Here is a 21,980-nt window from a genome sequence, read left to right as displayed (position 1 = left end):
TGCTGCTGTTGAATGAAGTGGTCTGCAGATGCCAGTTACATCCAGTCGACTGATAGCACATTGAGTTCAACTGTGACCTTGCTGGCTTTCTGCCCTTCCTGAGAGAAGGGGTGGTGAAGGGTCCAGCTGTGATCGTGGATTCATCTGTCTCTCTTTGCAGCTCTGCTTCTGTTTCATGGAGCTTGATGCGCTGTTGTTGGGCACATACATGTTAAGGATTGCTGTGTCTTGGGGAACTGACGCCTTTGTCATTAGGTAACGTCCTTCTTTATCCATAATAACTTTCCTTACTTTGAAGTCTGCTCTGTTTGAAATTTAAGAAGCTCCTCCTGCTCTCTTTGTATTAGTGTTAGCATGTTATTTTAGGTATCATGGTACCATAATACTGTAACAGTGTTATTATGTTAGCATGGATTGTTTTTCTCCATCCATTTACTTTTAATCCATAGGTGTCTTTATATTTAAAGTGAATTCTTGTGGACAACATACAGTTGGGTCATCTTTTTTGATCCACTCTGATAGTCTCTGTCTTCAGTTTAGTTGGTGTGTTTAGACCATTAACATTCAAAGTGATTATTGATGTAGTTGAAATAATAGCTACTATATTCATTACTATTTTCAATTTGTTGCCCTTGTTCTGTGTTCCTTTTTTGTCCTCCACTCTTTTTCTGCCTTTTGTGGTTTAATGGAGCATTTTATATGATTCCATTTTCTCTCCTTAGCACATCAGTTATACTCACATTTTTACTTTCTAGTGGTTGCCCTAGAGTTTGCAGTACACGTTTACAACTAATCCAAGTCCACTCTCAGATGACACTGCCACTTCTGGTGGTGTGAGCACCTTCTGAGAACAAGACTGTCCTGATTCCTCCGTCCCATCCCCTGTGCTGTTGCTGCCATTCATTTCATGTATGCGTGTATGTGTGTACCAGAAGTAAACGTGAGTGTGCACACTTGAATACCTTGTTGCTGTTACTGTGTGGAGCAGACTGTTAGCTATCAGATCAATTAAGAGTTTAAATAAAAGTCTTTATTTTTACCTTCCCTTACTCCTTCCTCAGTGCTCCTCCTCCGTGTAGACCCTAGTTTCTGACTACATCATTCTCTTTCTCTTCAAAGAACTTCTTTCACCATTTCTTGTAAGGCAGGTCTACTGGCAACAAATTGCTTCAGCTTTTGTCTGAGCAAGTCTCTATTTCTCATTCACTTTTGAAGGATAATTTCACAGGGTACAGAACTCTAGGTTGGTGGGGTTTTTGTCTCAACACCTTAAGTGTTTCACTCCACTTTCCTCTTGTTTGCATGACTTCCAGAAAGTCAGATGTAGTTGTTACCTTTGTTTCTCTGTAGAGAAAGTGTTTTTTCCTTTGGCTTCTTCTAGGGTTTTTCTTTCCTCATTTTGTGTAGTTTGAAAATGATATGGCTAGGTGTAGTTTATTTTGCATTTATTTCTGGTTGGTTTTCCCTCAACTTCCTGGATCTGGGATTTGGTGCCTGACATTAATTTGAGCAGGGCGGGCGGCAGTGTGCGACTGGAGCTGGGGAGGGCAGGGATGACACAGGAATCAGCATCTGCACTGCAGGTTCACGTCACGGGCACCAGGTGTCAGCCCTGCATGTCCGGGGTAGGAACCCTTCATCCAGCGGAATAGCTCATGGATTGAAAAACACTTCTAAGCTGTTTGAGAACGTGAGAAAGAGCCAGAGCAACTCCCTGAGTTTTCAGTTGACACTGCAAGTAGCCTCATACAAAAAAGCCTGGGTTCGCTCAAAACCTGTGATGCTGTGCAGCAAGCCAGGCAGTCTTACTCTCAGCCTCGTGCATGCAGCCATCCAGCCAAGAGGGAGTAGAAAACCGGGCTGGGTCCAGGACCCCTAGATTCTTCATGCCACCGAGCAGTGTGGTCTGAGGCAAGCTGAGGGTCCTCTGAGTCCCACACAGGCACCTGTGAGATGAAAAGATGGGGAAAAGTCACCACAGTCTCTTCTAGAATAACTGAAAGTCTGGACATTTTCATCTGTGCACAGAATTAAAGTAGCGATCATTTCTTTGTCAGACGATTGCTTCCTCTTGGAAAGCAAGTCAGTAAGAATTTACAATTAAGAATTTAGAGTATTTGTTAAGACACTAATTTGTCTCAGATTTAATGATACATTTTCATAATGAAAACTTTAGTATTCAAAGTGTGTATGTGTGCTTAAGAAATTGCTCAAAGTACTCCAGCTCTGCTTTTGAAATTTTTTTCTGCGCCGTTAATTATAGAACTAGATTCAAGATCACTTGGAAAATTGGCCCTGTGCGCCAGTAGCTCATGTGGATCCTACCCTCCCTACCTCGGAGCCCAGCAGTCCCTGCACACACTGTTCAGTAAACAACTAAGAGGACCAAGAGCCCAGCCAGTTCATTCACAGAGCATTTGGAAAGGGCTGTCTGCGCAGCCTTGAGGTGCTGGCTAAAGTGGTGTGGAGAGGCAGCGTTTGTGTTTTCATTAGTCTTTTTATAGCATGGAACCAGCTGTAGCTGGTTAACGCTAGCTGGGCTGTCTGTTAGTGTACAGGTCTCTTACGCAGGATAAAGGGCTTATGATGGAAACAGATTTTGTTACTCATGATACCACCGACAGTGTTTACGTGAACTCACCCTGCCTGTCATGGGATGTGAGTAAGAGTGGCCCCATTAAAACACAGAAACTGCCTGGGTGCTATTCAAATCATCCTTGGAAACAATAAATATAGATAGCTTCCCTGTTAAACTGGCTGCCCTTCACAGACTGTCCTTCCTTGGATGATGCTTTTGAAGAGAGCTAGGATGTTTTCCCATCAGTGTTATAAAAACTGGGTGGAGAAAGTTGTTTTTCCTCCAGCCACAGCAAGGAGTCGTCATCTTATAGAGGGTAGAGAATAATTTACCAGCCATTTCTGGAAAAGTTAAACAGAATGGTTAGTAGTGATGTAGCTCCTCACAGCATGAACTCTGAAGGCAAAATTTAACCTTTTAGAGATTATTAATAGCTAGATGGAAATGAATGTATGTATGTATGTATGTTCATGAAAAACATTCTGAATGGAGAACCTTTATTGGATTCTTGTGTCGCTTGTCTGAGGGATTAAAGGATAAACCAGTTTAGCCTGTTTTCTGAAGCAGCCAAGAACCTGTGGGGCTGAGCTACTTCCTGGATCAGTCTCACCAGAAATTAGGGAATATATTCTTCTTTTAAACCTAAGTTATTTGCAGAAGTGAGCTTAGGTGTTTGAAATGATGAAGTCTTGGAAACTTGAGAGCCGGGATTCTCCCCGTAACAGTTGTTGCAGCCCCTCCCACAGGATCCAGAATTGTCCTTGGTTCCCCTGGACACTTTCTTTTTCCCCAGAACAGGGTCTGGCAGTCTCGGAGGTTCAGTAATTGCATTTGTTAGGATGGTGGCAGGGACCGGCCTGTCATCCACTTTGCAGATTGGGGGTAAATGAGGTCACAGGGGAGATGCCTGGCACTCGGTGGGCTTCATTTTGTCCTATTTGTGCGGAGCAGGGTTGGCAAGCACAGTGTTTTAGGCTGTTGCCCTCACTCACCTCAGCCTTCGTTGTGTGAAAGCAACTGGGCAAGAATGTGCGAGCAGACGGGCGGGTCCCAATAAAACTTTACTTACAAAGGCAGGTGGCAGGAAGAACTGGGCCACAGGCCGTAGTTTGCCAACCCATGATCTATTCAGAGGTAAATTCCCTATGTCCTCTATGTCCTTTGTAGGATAAAAGAATTTTCAGCCAATGCTTACTATGGCTCTGACTTACCACACTGTCAGAATGACACTTGAAGGTATAAGTATATGCTTATGTATTTTTGAGCTATATACAGAAAAGAATGTGTAAAATCAAAGTGTTTAATATAGTTAGATGTTAATTTCCAGATAAAAGAGCCCCTGTCACATGTGGTAAAATAATGTGACTTAAGAAATGTTGGGATTTCTCTGCACACTTGGTCTCTCAAGTATGTTGAATTACAAAATGATACAGATAGCACAGCAAATTTATGAGCCAAAGGAAGGTAAAAAAATCAAACCTTTACACCAGGATTTATGATTTACAATTGAGAGAATGAACCCTAGGGAAAGTAGAAAGCACAGCAAAAAATGTAAATAAAAATATGGGTAAAGCTGTGTTGAATCCTGAGGAGGGCAGGAGAAGAGCAGGAGGGAGCCTAGGGTTTGTCATTACAGTCTGGACTTCAGGGCCAGCTTGGGGACCAGCCCCGTCTTGTGACCCTGGGCCCGCGGAGGAATCATGGCCTCACGTTGTCCTGTCACAGGCTGAGCTGCAGCGAGTGCTCTGCGAGCCTCCCGTTGCGTGAAGGACCCTTGTCGCTTGTACGTGTCAGGGCAGAGCCAGCCTGGTCCAGGGCAGTTTGGAGCTGCCTCCCCAGAGCAGTGGGACCCAGAGAACTCACAGCCTCTGTGTGTTCCCTGCACACACCCCTGGCTGAGAGGCCAGCCTGTGAGGCTGCAGGTCAGCTGAAGTTCTAGCAACGAGGTTACTGCTTCTCCTTCAGCTGTGACCATCCTACTACACCTCGCTTTGGGTGAACCTGTGCAGCTGATCTGACAGGACAGGTCCTTATTCACATGGATGTGGATTGACTCCACTTACATGTCCTGTTCACTCCAAAGAAGTAAAGCAGCTGTAGCCACTAGCAGGAGGTCACAGTGTCAGAGTCATCCTGAATCAGGGCTGCCTTCACGGGGATGGTGGGTGTCAGAGCAAGAATGTAACCACCCCAGGCATCCTGAGAGAGGGGAAGGGGGGAAGGGTTGGGGACTCGATGGGGAGGGAGGGGCAGGAGAGAGACCGAAAGACCAGGTGTACCCCAGGGAGGGCCCACTGCAGAGCGGTGGGCTGGTGCTGGAGGGAAAGTGGACCCATCCTTCCTCCAAGTTTACTCTTCTTCCCAGGCAGCCCTCTGCCTTGACCCCAAGGCCTTGTAGCAGTGGGGACAAGAAAGGTCATGCTCTTTGGCTTAAGACTTTGAACTTAGTCATTGTAATAGATTTTAAAGAAAATCTGTACTGGTGTCATAGAAAGAGTTCTCGGAAATAAGAATTTAGGCTTTGGTCCAACAGGCACATGAAAAGATGCTCAGTGTCACTAAGTATCAGAGAAATGCAAATCAGAACCTCACACCAATCAGAATGGCCATCATTAAAAAGTCCACAAATGGCAAATGCTGGAGAGGGTGTGGAGAAAAGGGGACCTGCCTACACTGCTGGTGGGAATGCAGTTTGGTGCAGCCACTGTGGAGGACAGTATGAAGGTTCCTTAAAAAAAAAATAAAAATAGACTTAACATATGATCCAGCAGTCTCACTCCTGGGTATATATCCAGAGGAAACTCTAATTCAAAAAGATACATGCATCCCAATGTTCATAGCAGCACTATATACAACAGCCAAGACATGGAAACAACCTAAATGTCTTGACAGATTGACAGATAACTGGATAAAGAAGCTGTGGTATATTTATACAATGGAATACTACTCAGCCATAAAAAGGAATAAAATAATGCCATCTGCAGCAATGTGGATGGACCTGGAGATTGTCATTCTAAGTGAAGTAAGCTTAGAAAGAGAAAGAAAAATACCATATGATAACACTCATATGTGGAATCTAAAAAAATGACACAAATGAACTTATTTACAAAACAAACAGACAAAGAAAACAAACTTATGGTTACCAGCATGGTGGGGGAGGGATAAATTAGGAGTTTGTGATTAGCAGATGCACACTACTATATATAAAATAAACAAACAACAGGGACCTACTGTATAGCACAGAGAACTACATTCAATATCTTGTAATAAACTATAATGGAAAAGAATCTTCAAAAAAGATCTTAGGCTTTTGTCTACAATCACATGGGTCTTACCTCCTCATGATTGCATATTTCATGTATTAATGAATTTTGAAAACTGCACAAATGTTGCTGCATAGTTTTAAACTAAAAAGTAGCACAGAAAAGCACTGGATGCAGGAATGGTCACAATAAATACATCAGGGCAGACGGTGAAAGAGGAAACTCATATCTCAAAAACCTCAAAAACAGATTTAGATTTATTTGTTCAGAACATATGAAAAGGGAATGAAGAGCTGATGGATTCTTACTTGATTTTTCAGAGTTCACAATTCACTAAAGATTCAGAGAATCAACATACGGTTTTCATTTATGATTGTAGTTAATTTTCTAGAAGGCCAGTGAGATATGGCTACTTGATTCAGGTGAAGTTTACTCTGGGACATACTGAGTCTTTCTACTGAGACTAGAGTCCAGGATTCAGCCGTTACTTAGGGATGATCTGAGAAAACTGAACAGCCAAGTGTTTTGTTGCTTTAGATTAGTTAAGTGATGATAACCACGAGCATTTATAATATTATTTTGAATTGGCCCTGGGAGGGCTTAAGACACAGAACTGAATGTACTGCCAGATATTTTTGCAGGAGTCACAGATGTAAAAGAGAATTCTGTACACACATCCCCCTCCCCAACACCCAAACAGGACATATTTTGAGTTAAACCCTTTGGAATGGACTATTTTTAGAAAAGTGGCAGGGGGGTAGGAAAATTTTTTTTAACAACTTTTTCATTACAGCCTGTAAAACATATTTACATTCTAATTCAGTTGTGACATGTCCTGCACGTGATTGACTCTACTGACAGTGAAATACCAAGTTGAACAAGAATTAGTCTTTTTAAACAAAGGCAAAGTTTTGCCCACTCTGAAAGTGGAGAGTTAACACATGGTACCCAGGCGTGGGCCAGGCTTGGCAGCGCCCCCACTGCCAGCACAGTGCTCCATGCTGGTCCTCCCTGCTGTGCTCCCAGCCCGTCTGGCCGTGAGGGATGTGACCGTGTACATGACAGCTGGTCCAATAGTATTTTTAGTGTAATTTTAATGATAAAGCAACATCATGACACCTATAGAAAATTTCAGTTTGCACTAGTAGAAAAGTCATTCTGATTCTATAGACTGTATAATCATTCTGTACGTTATCTTCTAGTCTTCTTATTATACTTCTTTTAAGTTGAAATCGTGAAACATTGTGTTCTGAGCCCACAGAGTGTCAGCGCACTGAAATCATCTTACTCCCCTTGTGCACGGTCTCAACCTGACCGTGTTCTCAGCGGAGACAAGGGGAGACCTGGACTGAGAGCTGCAGTACGCCATGTGCTTGTGTTTTGTTTGTTTGAGGAGCTCAGTAAGCACATAAAATACCCACGTGGTGCATGCCAGCGACCCTCTGCGAGGCAGTGACGGAAAGGCCGGCAACGCCAGGGACAGGTGGGCGGGAGCTTTCCCATTGTTCTTCAAGGGCTGGAGGCTGAAGACCCGCCTCAGGCCGAGCTGGAGCTCAAACCAGGTCTGTGTGACTCTGAGCCGTTGCCGTTGCACATGTAGCAGCCAAGGCACTTCACATTCTGTCGCTGAGAAGGACAGCGACTGCGCCGACCCCTGGGCGGGGCGTGTGGTCGCTCTCCCTCCGATGGGGCTGCACTGGAGCTGATAGTAGAAAACCTGCGAGAACTGTTTCTCTTTGAAGTGTGAGCAGGTATTAGCTCCACTGATGAGGAATGCAGCTGTCCAAACAGGTGGCTGTAATCAGATGTTTGGAAAAGGAACATTAATAACATTATTTCTTGATGTCCAAAACACGTTTTTAAACAAAAAGTCAGTTATATATTCCAATCAGAAAATTACTTCGACTCTTTGATGAAGAAAAAAAGTAAGTGTCCCTGAGCCTTAGATGTCACCTCTTGCTTCTGGCTGTGTGGGTGGCAGAGCTTTTCCTATGAAAGGGACAGTAACAGAACCAGCAGGGCAGTGAAAACAGGCAGAACGCTGCTGCCAGGCGGTAGAGCTCTGTGCTGTGCCACCTGATGTGTGAGAGGACGTATTAAGAACAGACATGGAAACAGTTTTTTTTTAAATATAAAGATGTAGAAACGTAGACCTCAAACATGAAGAAAAGTTAAAAAGAGAGGGAAGAAAGATCGCTTCTGGTCAGACATCCCACGTAGAACTGTTCGTCCATTTGGGGAGTAAAGTGCTACCACAGAGCGCACAGCCAGAGGGGAGTAGGGGAGGAAGCAGAGCACCCAGCTGAGTGTGGACACATGTCCCTGACCTCCCTGGGCAGTGCAAGTGCCGGGGGGCAGGCCCGGGAGGCCCACGTTGTCCCGTGTCAACAGACACCATCTCTGGGCAGCCTGCCACCATCAGTGTGGCGGTCTCGGTGCTCACCTGCCCCACCCCCTCGGTGTCTGGGCCCTGCTGGTGTGGTCACGGGGGAAGAAGCAACAGTTACTTTCATTGTTGGGCAGCAGGAGCCCATAGGCAATTTTGAGGAGTGAATGCTGAACTATGTTCAGTAGGGTTTGAACACCGTTGTTTCCGGTGGGTTTTTGTCTCTAATCACACTCCATGTGAGCTCATTGTGGAGCGTGCAGTGGTGACAGGGATGTGACACCGGTGCATGTCCGCCCCACTCAGCTCCGTCCCCATGGCCCTCCCGCTCCAGCTCAGTGCCTGGCAACCGCGGGTCCATCCTCCACTTCTAGCATTTTCTCCTTTCAGGAGTGTTATATGAGCGTTGTGTAATGTGCACATGTGCTCTTCGGGGAGTGGCTTTTGTCATGCCGTGGGATTCCCTGGAGGCCTGCCTGCGTGGTTGCCTGCAGTGCAGCCGGCTCCTTTGACCTGCCCCACAGTTTGACTTAACGTTTCCCTGTCACAAGATGTCTGGCTGTTGTGATTAAAGCTCCTGTGAACGTGGGCACACAGGCGTTGGTGTGAACCCCGTTGCTGAGTCCTGGGCAGTTTCGAGTTCTGTCATGCTGTCTCCAGAGGACTGCACGTCTTTCCTGGCAGCATTGTGTGAGGGTCCCAGTGTCTCTTCATCACCGGTGTTTGGCATTGTCACTCTATTTTATTTAGCCATTCTCACTCATGCTTGTGTGTCAGATTTTAAACTAATAGTTTGGATTTTTAGTACTTTTTACTTTTCTCATGTTGGGACATATCTCCTGAGGTACTTTAAAGAAAAAAAAACCACCTGAGTGTATCTTTCTGTAGGTCCCACCAGACTGTAAACTTCATCAGTGTAAGAAATAGTTTCATGCAGGTCTCCATCCCTCGCGCAGAAAGCTGGGCCAGGCACAGGCAGACACTGTCGAGTGTGACTAGGGGAGGGGGCGGACGGAGAGAGCTTTCTGCTTCATCACCACGCCCAGCAACTGTTCACTAGGCGTGCTCCAGGTACTTGGCAATATTATGGCTTGGAAAACACTTAGTGAACTTAGGTTAGAAATCACCTCAAGTCCGGAGAGACTCTAGAGTATCAGCTAGACCCAGATGCAGCTTAAAAAACAAAGAAGAGAAACTTCCAAATATAAAAGCGAGGGAGAAAACTCTTCACGTCTTGACTCTGTTTCCCTCTGAAGGAAAACCTCCGCTCTTTATGGACCTGATGTCAACAGAGATGCTCATCGAAGACACTGAGTCTCTTTGAGTGTCACACCTGGCCCGAGCCAGAGGATAGCCTGCCTGCCTGGCGCAGGAGAGCGTGCTCCCACCTGACTGGGACCTGTGCTGGCCCTGCCGACAGCTCCTGTCCTGCAGTGTCTGCTGACTCATCCTCATTTGTCAGCAGCTTACTTCACTTACAATGACATTCTCCAGGAGCATCCATGTTGCTGCAAATGGCGTTATGTTGTCGGTTTTTATGGCTGAGTAGTATTCCATTGTATAAATATACCACATCTTCTTATCCAGTCATCTGCTGATGGACATTTAGGCTGTTTCCATGTTTCCAAGGATCAGATCTTAAACAGATTACCCTAAGAAGAGGCTGTTGGGCAAAAATGCCTCTGACCCCTCTGGGGGAAAAAGAGGCCAGCATGCCCACCCACTTCTGTGCAGCCTCAGCAAGACATCCACAGAGGGAACGCTTTCTCTGAGTGTACAGCAGTTAGTGAATGCATACCAAGCAATGAGGTTAAATCTAAAACTGTAGCAATTAGGAAGCATGTACTAGTAACAAAACAGTAAAATAGTTGTGCTAGTTGGGGAAAATATTATCCCATTATACTGTGCACTTTAAACTTACACAGTGCTGTATGTCAGTTATATCTCAGTGAAACTGGAAAAAAATAGTGAAGTAAAACAAAATAAAACAGAAAAGCATTATTCCTTCCCAGTGTAGTGCTGGCCACCACATCTCTAGCGGCGGCTTCAGCCTTGGAGGAAGGCCCTGGGGTATGCAGAGACGGTTGTCAGTGTCTCCGTGGACTGATACGATGTCTGTCACAGACAGATACTACTGTCTGAAAGTGTGTAGCTGTGATTTTTAAAAATTAACTGAAGTCCTTACTTTACTCACGTTTCCTTAGATTTTTAACTTAATGTTTTTATGCTGCCCCGGAACCCCATCCAGGGACCACACCACACTGAGTTGTTGTGTCTTCTTACACTCCTCTGGGCTGTGAGAGCCCCTCAGACTTTCCCAGTTTTTGATGCTTTGACAGTTCGAGGAGCACTGGTCAGGTATTTGTAGAATCCCCTTACCTGGAATTTAACTGATTACTCATTAGCCTGAGATCACGGGTTCTCGGGAGGAGGATGACTGAGGCAAGGCACCCAGGCCTCAGGAACAAGTTCTTATCCTCCCATGGCAGTGGCAGATTTCTCTCCTTCCTTGCTTACTTACATGATAGTTTTTTAGGTCAGTGTGGGCTCATGAATTTTTACTTTATATTTTGAAGTACAATCCAGTACTGTTTTATTTATTTTGTTGGTTCGAATGGTTCCAGCTTTGGCCATGAAGCTCTTTGTGCTGACCCCTAGTCTCTGACAGAGTTCCATCTTTGTGGGCTTTTTGTCTGGTTCTGCATAGTCCTGAACACTTTCTCCTTTCCTGGCTCTGCATGATGCTCAGGCTCACTGTGTGTGTTGCCTGACCCAGCCCTGGAATCAGCCATTTCTCCAAGGAGTTCCTTGTGCTGGAGAGTGGTACCCAGAAACACAAGAAGATGAGGAAAATCCAAGTTCATGTTCAGCACAAGAGGGCTGATACCAGCGTCAGCAGGCATGGCCGCCAGCAGCTTGGGAAGGAGGAGTGATGGGGCTGGAGCGCTGATGTGTGGCTCCGACCAGGAGGGCTTGTCTGCCCAAGGAAAAGAACCTCCTCTCGAAACTGTCCTGACGTGAGCTTTCTTTAGCTCTCGTGCTCATTTCTGTCTCCCAGTTTTCAGTGTCTCCTCCACCTCTGTTTCCTTCAGGGGCACAGCGTCTGAGCATTTCTGGAGGAGCAGGTCTGTGAGCCTCAGGGAGTCTCTGTGCCATGGAGCCCAGGCTGCCTCCCTCCTCGCCTGCTCTGCTGGGCTCCCATCACCGGGTTCTCTCGACCATTGCAGGACATCCCTGCGCCCAAGGCCCCTACTCACGTGCCACTCCTCTTCACGAGTCTCTGGTGCCGGGTGCTGTGGCTTCTGTGAGCTGTGACTGTGATATTAAAAGAATGTGCGCTCCCAAATGCTTCCTATATTATTATTTGACCAGCTAGGAGCTAGGTGTTTAAACTACTGTTGCCAAATAGTAAGAGTTTTTTTTTTTAGCATCAGAAATTCTGTTTTATGAAAATTTGGAATCCTTTGCTGAGGACTATTTTAGTTGTGATTGTCTAATGAAAATTTTACAAAGCGATAAATGGAAGGAAAGAAAAAATACTCTGGGTATATCCTTCCTTTGTTGTGTGTGTCACTCATTTTGGCATTTGCTCAGGACGTGTTCCCGTGTAGACGTGCTGTAGTTCTTGATACATAAATAATGTTTTCTTGCAGATTTTCTTCTCAGTCATCACAACAATTATGTAGTTAAATGTTCAGATCAAAAAATGCATGAGGTCTCTGCTCTCAAGGGACTTCTAGGCTAGATAAGTGAACTAGTGCACTCCTGATCTCACCTGTCTCTCAGAGAGATACCATTTTCTGCAAAAGTGAACACAGGTTTGTTTTGCCCATGATTTTGTTTCTGCCTTTTTGCTTATTGTCGATTTGTCCAGGAAGAAGTGTATAGCAGTCCCTTCCTCCACAACTGGTGAGACTCTGCATATTGAAGGAGTTAGGCTCTGTGACAGAGATGTCCACTCCATTTAACATAAATAGAAAGGGACTCATCAGAGGGTTCAAAGGTTTATAGAATAACTAGGAAACCACAGAAATAGACTCTTTGGAACTTTTAGGAAAGTCTGTCAAAGCAACACAGAAGAGCAAGGCCGTGGTGAGAGCTGCTGGCTCTTCCACAGCCAGACTCCATGCTCCACCAGCTCCAGGGCCGTTGCTCATGACATCTCGTTCCTGCCTTTTGACCCTTCAGAGCAACTGGCCAGATGTTGAGACCTCTGTTACTGTTGTGCTTGGCAACAGAGCAGCAAAATCAGGCCCTCTGCCTTGATGTCTCTTCTGCCTTTGGTTGGAGGGTCCTCGTCATAGGAGGGACTCTGGCTGCAGGGACCCAAGATAGCTTCCAGCCCCTGGAGTCTAGGAAGGCCCCTGAAGGCAACTGGAATCCTTCATATTCACCAAAAGAGTGAGAAAGAACCGGAAAGAGGGAAATAAAAGTGCATGAAAGAAATACAGGCACACCTCAGACACAGACCTCCACAATAAAATGAATATCTCAGTAAAGCAAGTCACACGGAGTTTTTCATTGGCTAGTGCATATGAAAGTTATGTTTAAACACCACTGTAGTCTGTTGAGTGTGCAACAGCATTATGTCTACAAAAGACAAAGTACCATAGCCTAATTAAGAAACGGTTTATTGCTGAAAATTGCTAGCCATCATCTGAGCCTTCAGCGAGTTGTAACTTTTTGTTGGTGGAGGGTCTTCCCTCAGTGTTGATGGATGCTCACTGATTGGGGGGTGGTTGCTGAAGGTTGGGGTTGGTGTGGCAGTTTCTTAAAAAAAGGCAGCAATGAAGTTTGCTGCATTGAGTGACTCTTTCTTTCACAAATGATTTCTCTGGAGCGTGCAAATGCTGTGATAGCATTTTACCAACAGTAGAACTTCTTTCAGAGTTGAAGTTAATCCTCTCAAGCCCTGCCACTGCTTTACCAACTAAGTCTATGTAGTATTCTAAATCCTTTATCATCATTTCAACAATCCTCAGAGTGTCTTCACCAGGAGTAGATTCCATCTCAAGAAACCACTTTCTGGGGGGAGGGGGCGTTATAGCTCAGTGGTGGAGTGTGTGCTTAGAATGCACAAGGCCCTGGGTTCAATCCCCAGTACCTCCATTAAAGGAAAAAAAAAAAAAGAGCAAACTTATTTTAAAAAAATAAAGGAAAGAAACCACTTTCCTTGCTCATCCCTAAGAAGCAACTCCTTATCCATTAAGGTTTTATCTTGAGGTTGGAACGATTCAGTCCCACCTTCAGGCTCCACTTCTGATTCTAGTTCTCTTGCTGTTTCCACCATATCTGCAGTTCCTTCCTCCACTGAAGTCTTGAACCCCTCCAAGTCATTCACGAGCATAGCAATCCACTCCTTCCAGACTCCTGTTAATGTTGCTAGTTTGACCTCTTCCCATGCACGAATCATGAATGTTCTTAATGGCATGTGAAATGGTGAATTCCTTTCCAAAAAGTTTTCCACTGACTTGGCCCAGATCCATGTGGGGAGTCACCGTCTGTGGCAGCTATAGCCTTGTGAAATGTATTTCTTAAGTAATAAGAGCAGGAGGTTGAAATGACTGCTTGATCCACGGGCTGCAGAATGGATGTTGTGTTACCAAGCATGAAAACGACTGTCATTCCATTGTCCGTCTCCATCAGAGCTCGTGGGGGGCCAGATGCCTTGTCAGTGAGCAGTAATATTTTGAGAGGACTCTTTTTTTTTTCCTGAGCAGGAGGTCTCAAGAGTGGGCTTAAAGTATTCAGTAAGCCATGTTGTAAACAGATGGACTGTCATCCAGGCTTTGTTGTTCCATTTATAGAACACAGGCAGAGTTGACTTAGCATCATTCTGAAGGGCCCTAGGATTTTCCAAATGGTAGATGAGCACTGGCTTCGACTTCGGGTCGCCAGCTGCATCAGCCCCTAACGAGACAGTTGGCCTGTCCTGTGAGCTTTGAAGCCAGGCTTTGACTTCTCCTCTGGCCATGGAAGTCCTGGTGGCGTCGTCTTCCAATAGAAGGCTGTTCCGTCTGCATTGAAAATCTGTTGCTTAGGGTAGCGTCCTCATGAACTCCTGGAGCTGGATCATCTGGAGAACCTGGTGCAGCTTCTACATCAGCAGTCACTGCTTCACCTTGAGCTTTTATGTCATAGAGACGACTTCTTTCCTTAAACCTCGTGAGCCAACCTCTGCTAGCTTCAGACTTCTCTCCTGCAGCTTGCTCACCTCTGTCAGCCTTCATAGGGTTGAAGAGCATTAGGGCCGTGCTCTGCATGAGGCTTTGGCTGAAGGGAAGGTTGTTTCCGGTTTGATCTTCTGTCCAGACCGGTGAAACTTTCTCCATATCGGCAGTAAGGCTGTTTTGCTTTCTTATTATTCATGTGTTCACTGGAGGGGTACTTTCAATTTCCTTCAAGAACTTTTTCTTTGCATTCACAACTTGGCTAACTGTTTGGCTCAAGAGGCATAGCTTCCGGCCTATCCTGGCTTTCGATGGGCCTTCCTCACTAAGATTAATCATTTCTAGCTTTGGATTTAAGGTGAGAGACGTGCAAGTCTTCCTTTCACTTGAACACTTTGAGGTCACTGTAGGGCTCTTGATTGTCCTGTTACCCATATTGCTGTGTCTCAGGGGAGAGGGAGAAAAGGAAGCAAGGAAAGGAAGAAGGTGGGTTGGTTGGTGGAGCCGTCAGAACACGCGTTTATCAAAACAAAACAAAACAAAACAAAACAAAAAAAAGAACACACGTTTATCAGTTAAGTTCTCCATCTTATATGGGCCCAGTTCATGGTGCCCCAAAACAATTACAGTAGTAACACCAAAGATCACTGATCACAGATCACTGTAACAAATACAAGAATTATTTAAAAGTTTGAAACATTGTGAGAATTAATGTAACACAAAATGTAACACAAAGACAAAAAGTAAGCAGATGCCGCCCATGGACTTGCTCTTGCAGGCTGGGCACACACCTGCAGTTTGTAAAAATGCGCTGTCTCTGGAAAGCACGGGAAAGCGGGGTGTGACAGAACGAATTCTGCCAGTGGAGGTGAACAAAGCCCCATAGTCCTAAAGTTTCCTTCCAAGTACCATTAGCCACAGAGTGCAGCATGTATATAAAAAACTTCTTTTTAATGGTTTAATTTAATGTTCTATCTTTTTGAAAAAATTCAAAGTCCCCAAATTTCTGGATACATTACTTAATAATAAATATTAAACCTCTAAAGTTTTATGGGATAGACTACAACTGTTGAACTTTGATTTAAGAGGGCAATTTAATTAGTAGATGCTGGTAATGGTTATGCACAGTTGAGGTGCACTTAAAAATTTTTGAAATAAACAAATCTTAGCGCAAATAGATATTTTATACATTAATAAATACATAAAATTAATTCTGACTTTTCTCTGTGCTACTTGCTGCTCCACTAAATAAACTTCTGTTATTTCTGAATATTTTTTAGTTCTGTGATGTCATGAAGTTCATCATAGATTCATTTCTGCTTTATATCTGAAGGAAGATTCAATTCAGCAAATTGGCTTGAGCACCTGTTCTGGGTGAGACATTTTTGAAGAATGTGACCATTCCACATGCGTGCTCAGCGGCAGTGGGGTTATTAAATAGTGCCACAGAGCAGCAGTGCCACGGGCTCACTAGCTCTTGAGGCTCCTAATGAGAAGGTGGTGGTGCTGAAGCAGGCACATGTGGGGCCCGCGCAGCTGCGCTGCTGGTCAGCATCCAGCCCTGGGGGTAGAGACTCCCCCTCGCCCAGCACAGAGGCTCCCTGGGCCTGCGCAGAAGCGGCTGAGAGCGCGCCGAGGCCCTGCAGCGGCTCCCGCGTATCAGTGAGCGGGCCCGGGGCACCGCGCAGTGGAGGTCTGAGTGGTGTCCCAGCTCCAGGGCCTGGCCATGCTAAGCTGTGCCCTTGACCAGCCCCGCTCCACCACCGCTCGACAGCTCCTGCCAGGTCAGCACCGTCGTTTCCCCCAGGACCTCTCTGATCAGTAACTCTTGTAAAATGTTAATACTTTCCCCATTTTAGAAAAGGTCCTTCATAAGAGAGGAAGCTCCAGTGAAGCTTGAAGAAATAGTTGTGAGTTATGAGTCTGTTCATGGAAAACTCTGGACAGAACTGTCGTTTTGTGGAAGGCAGGGACACATGCAGGTCTTTCTAGTCTTTGTAGTTGCGGGGTTACAAGGTCTTGGGGCAGATGTCATTCACACACAAGGACTCTGGCGTATTGAATCTGGAATGCGCTCCTCTTTGCTGCTCCATTCACTGCCGTGAAAGCCACTGCTAGCGTGCTGGTCTTCTGTGCCGACACCTAGCCAGAGTACCTGTCAGGGTGTGTAGGGCCATAGCACAAGAATATTGTGCACACCCTCTTCTGAACAGAATGTGTTTTCAGTCGAGTTTGGCCTGTATCTGCGTACTGTGATGGGAAGTACTAACATGTGCATGATGACCATATACAGTGCTCTCCGTTTTCTGTTCTGCATTCTGTAGTGTTCCATGCTTCTGTGACTGTGGTCTTTTATTTTAGAGAAAGCGGCAACTCAGTAACTGAAATGCTTTCAATATATTATATACAAAAGAAAAAGCATTTGCCATGAAAAAACTCTGAACTATGTGTTCAAATTAATTAATTAGATGGGTGTTATTTAAATGGAAAGACTTTCCTTCCTGCCCCAAATGGAATGCATTCACCTGTATGCTCTCATGACCTTGTAGAGCAGTGCCTAACATGTCCTTTCAATTTATTGGCAGTTGGTTTTTCCCACAATATGTTTTATTCAACTGTATAAACTTTTTGAGGTCATTCATCATAGCGACTTGCAGACTCTTGTTAATTGCACTGTTTAAACTCTAAGCACAGTGTCCACGGAATTCACATTTATGGAACCTGTGGGCTCCACCCTTACCCTGTACTGGCTGTTCCTTGGCGGTGCCTCCCATTTGCACCAAGGCCAATCACACGGCCAAGGCAGCACCGCAGGGCCACCAGGGAGGAAGGACCTGGGGATTGCAGCCTCCACGGCCGGCCTTCCCCCCTACCTCCTCGCTTGAGGTGACAGAACAGCCATGCACAGCACGAGTCCGATGGAGGCTGAGGTCTTCTCTCTCTCCTTTGTGCTTCAGGGCTCACGAGTGTTTGCCGTCATGACAGGAAGTGACACTGTGCTTTGCGGGGAGGAGCCGGGAGCCTGGGAAGGAGCTCTTGGAGGAAGGGCCTGTGTGAGGAGGTGGAGCTGGCCTGAGAATCACCAGAGGGAGAGAGGAGGATGAACTTGATGTGTTCGAGGGGTAGAAATGAGCTGGTGAGGCGTGGGCTCCGTGGCCCTGGAGCCTTTACAGCACCTGGCCCAGAGGAGGCAGGTAGCTTCACGCCAGTGTGAGGAGAGGCTGGCAGGGCTCGGGCGTGGATGAAAGTGATTGGGTCCGTGCTCAGTGAAGACAGCTTGGCTGCTCTGGACCACACGAGGGATGTGGAGGAGCAGGAAGGGGGGCTGTTTCAGGACCCCGATAGGGAAGACTGGAGACCCGTGAGTGCGCTAGTGAGGGAGTGGTAGAGACAGAGGTCCTGGATCGTTAAGAGGTGCTGCTACTGGATGAGGGTGATGGAGGGTCACAGCGGCTCAGTTACTGGGGAGGTGACTGGGGGGATGACTGGACGAGGGTGATGGAGGGTCATGGCAGCTGGGCTCATTGGTCTGATGACGGCTCAGTCACTGAGGAGGGTGACTTCTGGGGAGTGCCATGGGAGCGAGCGTTCTTGCGTCCTTGTCGAGACAGAGGGACCTGAGAATCATTGAGCCGGAGAAGCTGGACACAGTTGCAGTGGATGAGAGCAGTCAGGACGTGGAATACATCCAGGCGCTGTGCCCAGGAGGGAATTACCTTCCTGGTGAGTAGGTAGCATCCAGCTATCAGAAACAGAAATTAATGAAAGAACTTTTTTTTTTTTTTAACATTAAAGGGGTTTTCCCTCTTAATGTAATGGATAAACCAATGGAACAGAAGAGAAAATTCCAAATATATACAGGAATTTCATATATTTCAAAGCACTGGGAAGATTAACCATTCAATGAATGGTTCAGTAAAACTCAATGAAAACAAGTGAGTCATCTGTGGGGGAAATTGGATCAAAGATTTAACCATAAAAACCAGGCAAGAAATCATGGGAGAATTTATCTTGATGTGGAAGTTTTCTAACTGTGACTTAACATCCAGAAGTTCCAAAAGAAAACACTAATAAAGCCTATTAAGTCTGCATGATAAAGTCAGAAGTTAAGTGGGAACAGACCTTGTGATCTGCATCACAGAAAGCCACTCTCTCTGATAAACAGAGTGCTCCCAGGAAGTAAGGAAACGCCAGCGTAAAGGTAAGCTAAGGGCCGGAGCACTCAGTCCCCAGGAAAAAAGAGGCGGGTGAAAATACCTTCAGTGTCTCGTGGTCAAAGAAATGCAAATTAAATAACACTTTCATCAAACTGCAGAAACCCACAGTGTTCGCGACGACGTTTGTTTGGTGAGGCTGAGGGGACGCGCCCTCGCTCCGGCTGGTGGAGGCAGACTGAGTTGTTCCCGCGTGGGCACGTGAGCGTGTGTGGTGTGTGTGTGAACCTGGACTCTGAGCCCTTCCTCTTCGGGGAACTTACCCTCCAGATACACCTGCACATGTGTGGAGCACAACATGTTCTTTGCCCCATTGTTGATAATAGCACGTTTGGAAGTAGCCTAAACGGTCAGCCTTGGAGGATTACAATTAAATCACACACAGTGGAATACTTAACTGCACAGCTCTCTGTCTGCGCAGCTGTCGAAAAGAAAGGTGCTCTGTGACCTAGCACCCAGACCTTAATGACAGTGGTTAAGTTCAGAAAGCAGGGAGCAGGACAGCGTGGCAGCTGTGCTGTATTTTCTGGGAGCGCGCAGAGACTGAAAGGGTCCGTAACCCAGCAGCAACTGTGTGTGCGGGCACCTGGGACCAGGAGGACGGAAGGCATGAATAGGGGGAGACTTCGTGACGTGCTCTGTTGCATTACATTTTAATTATATGTTATTTAGAAAAATTAAATGAGTTTTTAGACACAGTTATTGCTCTTGAAATTTTTAAACATTTCACTTCATTTGGAGGGCAGTACATAACATAGCAATGAAGATACCCAGCAATTCCTAAGAACTTAACTCATGAGAAATACAAAAAAAAATCACAGATACACACACCATTCTTCATGGTAGCAATGCCTATAATAATGGAAAAAATATAAGCCGCCTAAATATTCAGTTTAAGGATTATTGAACTACAACATACTCCGTGATGCAGTATTAAGCTGCTATATAATGTAGCTGAGAAGACCACATGGAAACACTCATGCTCTCAACAAGTGTTCCTGTGTGTCTCCTCTGTCATGTGTTGTTCTGGGTGTAAACGGAACAGTAAATGAGACAGAGAGAGACCAAGTCTGTGCACCGGTGGGACTTGCACCCGCTGGGGAGCCTGGCAGCAGCAGACAGACAGACACCGGGTAGGAGAGTGGCACTGCAGCTGGGTGAGGGGCAGTGAAGGTGGAGGGGTTGCTGTTTTGATGCAAGAATCCAGGGGGCCTCTCTGGGAAGGTATTTGGCAACAGTCCCAAAGGAGGTGAGGGAACAGGCGGAGGGCCGGATGCAGGGCTGTGAGGCTGGGCCAGCCCAACACATCGCACCACAGTGGGGAGGCCTGAGTATGGAGGTCAGGCCCTGTTCCAGTCGTGAGAGAGAGAGAAGCCGTGGCAAGGCCCTCGGTTCTATTCTGCATGCAAGTCAGGGCCTCTGGAAGTTTTGTCAGAAGAGGGAGAAGCCGTGAGTGCCACGAAAAGACAGGGAAGTGGTGGATAGGGTGGGGAAGGTGCCCTGGAGACAGTGGGAGGTGTCGGGAGGTGGAGAACGCGGGCCCTGAAGGATCAGGTGGGGAGCGGAGGACGGGAGTCTGGACGCTTTCTGTGGTTTGGGCCACAGGGTGACTGGTGGTGCTGTGAAAGGAGATGGGAAGTGGAGAGCTAGGAGAGCAGTGGGTTTCAGGGTAGCTGTGTGTTGAGTTTGAGATGCCTGTGAGCCCTGGCACAGGGAGGGAGAAAACTAAAATGAACCTGCGGTGTGTGAGCTCCTGGTCTCCATGATGGGTACATGGTGAGCAGAAGTGATCGTGTTACCACGTGAGAGATGGTGTATTCGCTCCGGCTGTCTCTGCCACATCCCAGACAGAGACAGCCTCAGCAGCAGGGTGCACACGTAGCCCCAGTGTCAGCCTGTCAGTGGCTGACGAAAACCTGTTGTGTAAGGATCCATGAGTCCACACTGTTATTAAAAAGGTGAATTGAAAATTTGATAAGGAATAGGATATTTGCATAGTTTGAAAGTATGTCCCACACAATATTTTTTAATTTCAGAAGGAAGAAGTAACTTACAGTTGAGAAATCTTGCAGACATCACCTCAGTTAAGCAATAACACTGATCACCATCACTAATGGGGCCACTGTGTGCTGTTCTTACCAGTGATACGTGAGCTAGATCTCACGAGAAAATGCCAGACAAGCCCGGACTGAGGGTTTGTGTGTAGAACTACTGGCCTGTGTCCTTGGAGAATGAATGGCAAGGTCATGGGAGTCCAGGGAGACGAGGGCCTTGATCGCAGCAGCGGTTCTGAGTGGTCTTGTGCTGAGACGGACGCAGTGGGCCTGACAGGTGAAGTAGGAGGGGTGGGGGTAGACACACTCCCTCCCCACCCCGCCCCGGGTTGGTCCTGCAGTATTACTTGTGTAAGAGAAATCCCTTCTGTGTAGGAACGACCCTCATATGGGAGCAAGTTGGGGAACCAGTGAGAGAAGCTGGACTTTGGTCTGCCCAGGGCTGCTGAGTTCATTTCTCACATTTTGAGTAACACTTTCTAGCTAAGATTCCCTTCTTCTTCTCATTTATTTTGCTCTCATTTAGACCTTCACTAGTTCACTGCTGATTCAAGGGGAAAATGTTTTGTCCTGTATTTAGAACTTTTTGCAAATTTGAACTCATGAGGCCCCTGCTTTCTTGAAGACGGCAGGAAAGGGTGCCGTGCAGCTGGGAGGAGACCGCTGAGCTTTCCAGGAGCCGGCTACAGTCCCCATGTGGGTGCTGGTGTGGAGAGCGGACAGGCGTGGGGACAAGCAGGTCATTGTGGGCGTAGGCGTGGGTGTCCCGGCACTAGGCAGCTGGGGACATGAGGCAGGAGAGGCTGGGAGGAGAGTCGGGTGTGAAGGCAGGCCTATCGCAAGGCCGGTGGGCAGAAACGGAGCAGATTCACACCTGAGAACCTCCCTCCTCTGAAATAGAGTTGTCGTCTGAAAGTGACGCCTTGTCTACTCTGAGTACAGTACACTGAATGTGGCTTAGTCTTTGAAATTGAAATTACTTCATTGTAAAATATCCTAAGATGATTTAATATTGCTTAGTGATAGTGTCCCTAGAAGAGGTATTTTTAGGATTGCAAAAGAGCTTTCAAAAGAGCTGATGTTTGGAAAGGAAAGGGCCTCACGCGGTGCCTTTAGCTGCATTGGTTTGTGTTTTACTTGGTGGGGTTGGAGCCGGTGGAACGTGTACCCCTGCTTCACAAACCCAGTGATTTAGGAGCCGTTGCATCTGATGGGACTGGTTTCTGGGCCAGTTAGTCAGCTTCGAGTGTGAAACCATGACTCAGAGCCAAGCAGCTAAGGCTGAGCAACCCTCCTCTGTGGCACGAGGCGTGTA

The 21,980-nt window shown here is 46.4% G+C and overlaps 1 protein-coding gene and 1 non-coding gene across 9 annotated transcripts in view; both read left to right on the top strand.

Moving 5' to 3' along the window:
• Positions 1 to 21,980, top strand: part of SPIDR (scaffold protein involved in DNA repair) — a 259,052-nt gene that overhangs the window by 182,214 nt on the left and 54,858 nt on the right. The window lies entirely within an intron of this gene.
• Positions 13,265 to 13,336, top strand: TRNAS-AGA. The gene has a single exon. It is a non-coding gene; the product is annotated as a tRNA-Ser (tRNA).

This window comes from Camelus ferus, chromosome 29, assembly GCF_009834535.1.
Source record: "Camelus ferus isolate YT-003-E chromosome 29, BCGSAC_Cfer_1.0, whole genome shotgun sequence".
NCBI lineage: Eukaryota > Metazoa > Chordata > Mammalia > Artiodactyla > Camelidae > Camelus > Camelus ferus.
The sequence above is the reverse complement of the archived record's forward strand: the minus strand, read 5'-3'. Positions and strand labels throughout refer to the sequence as shown.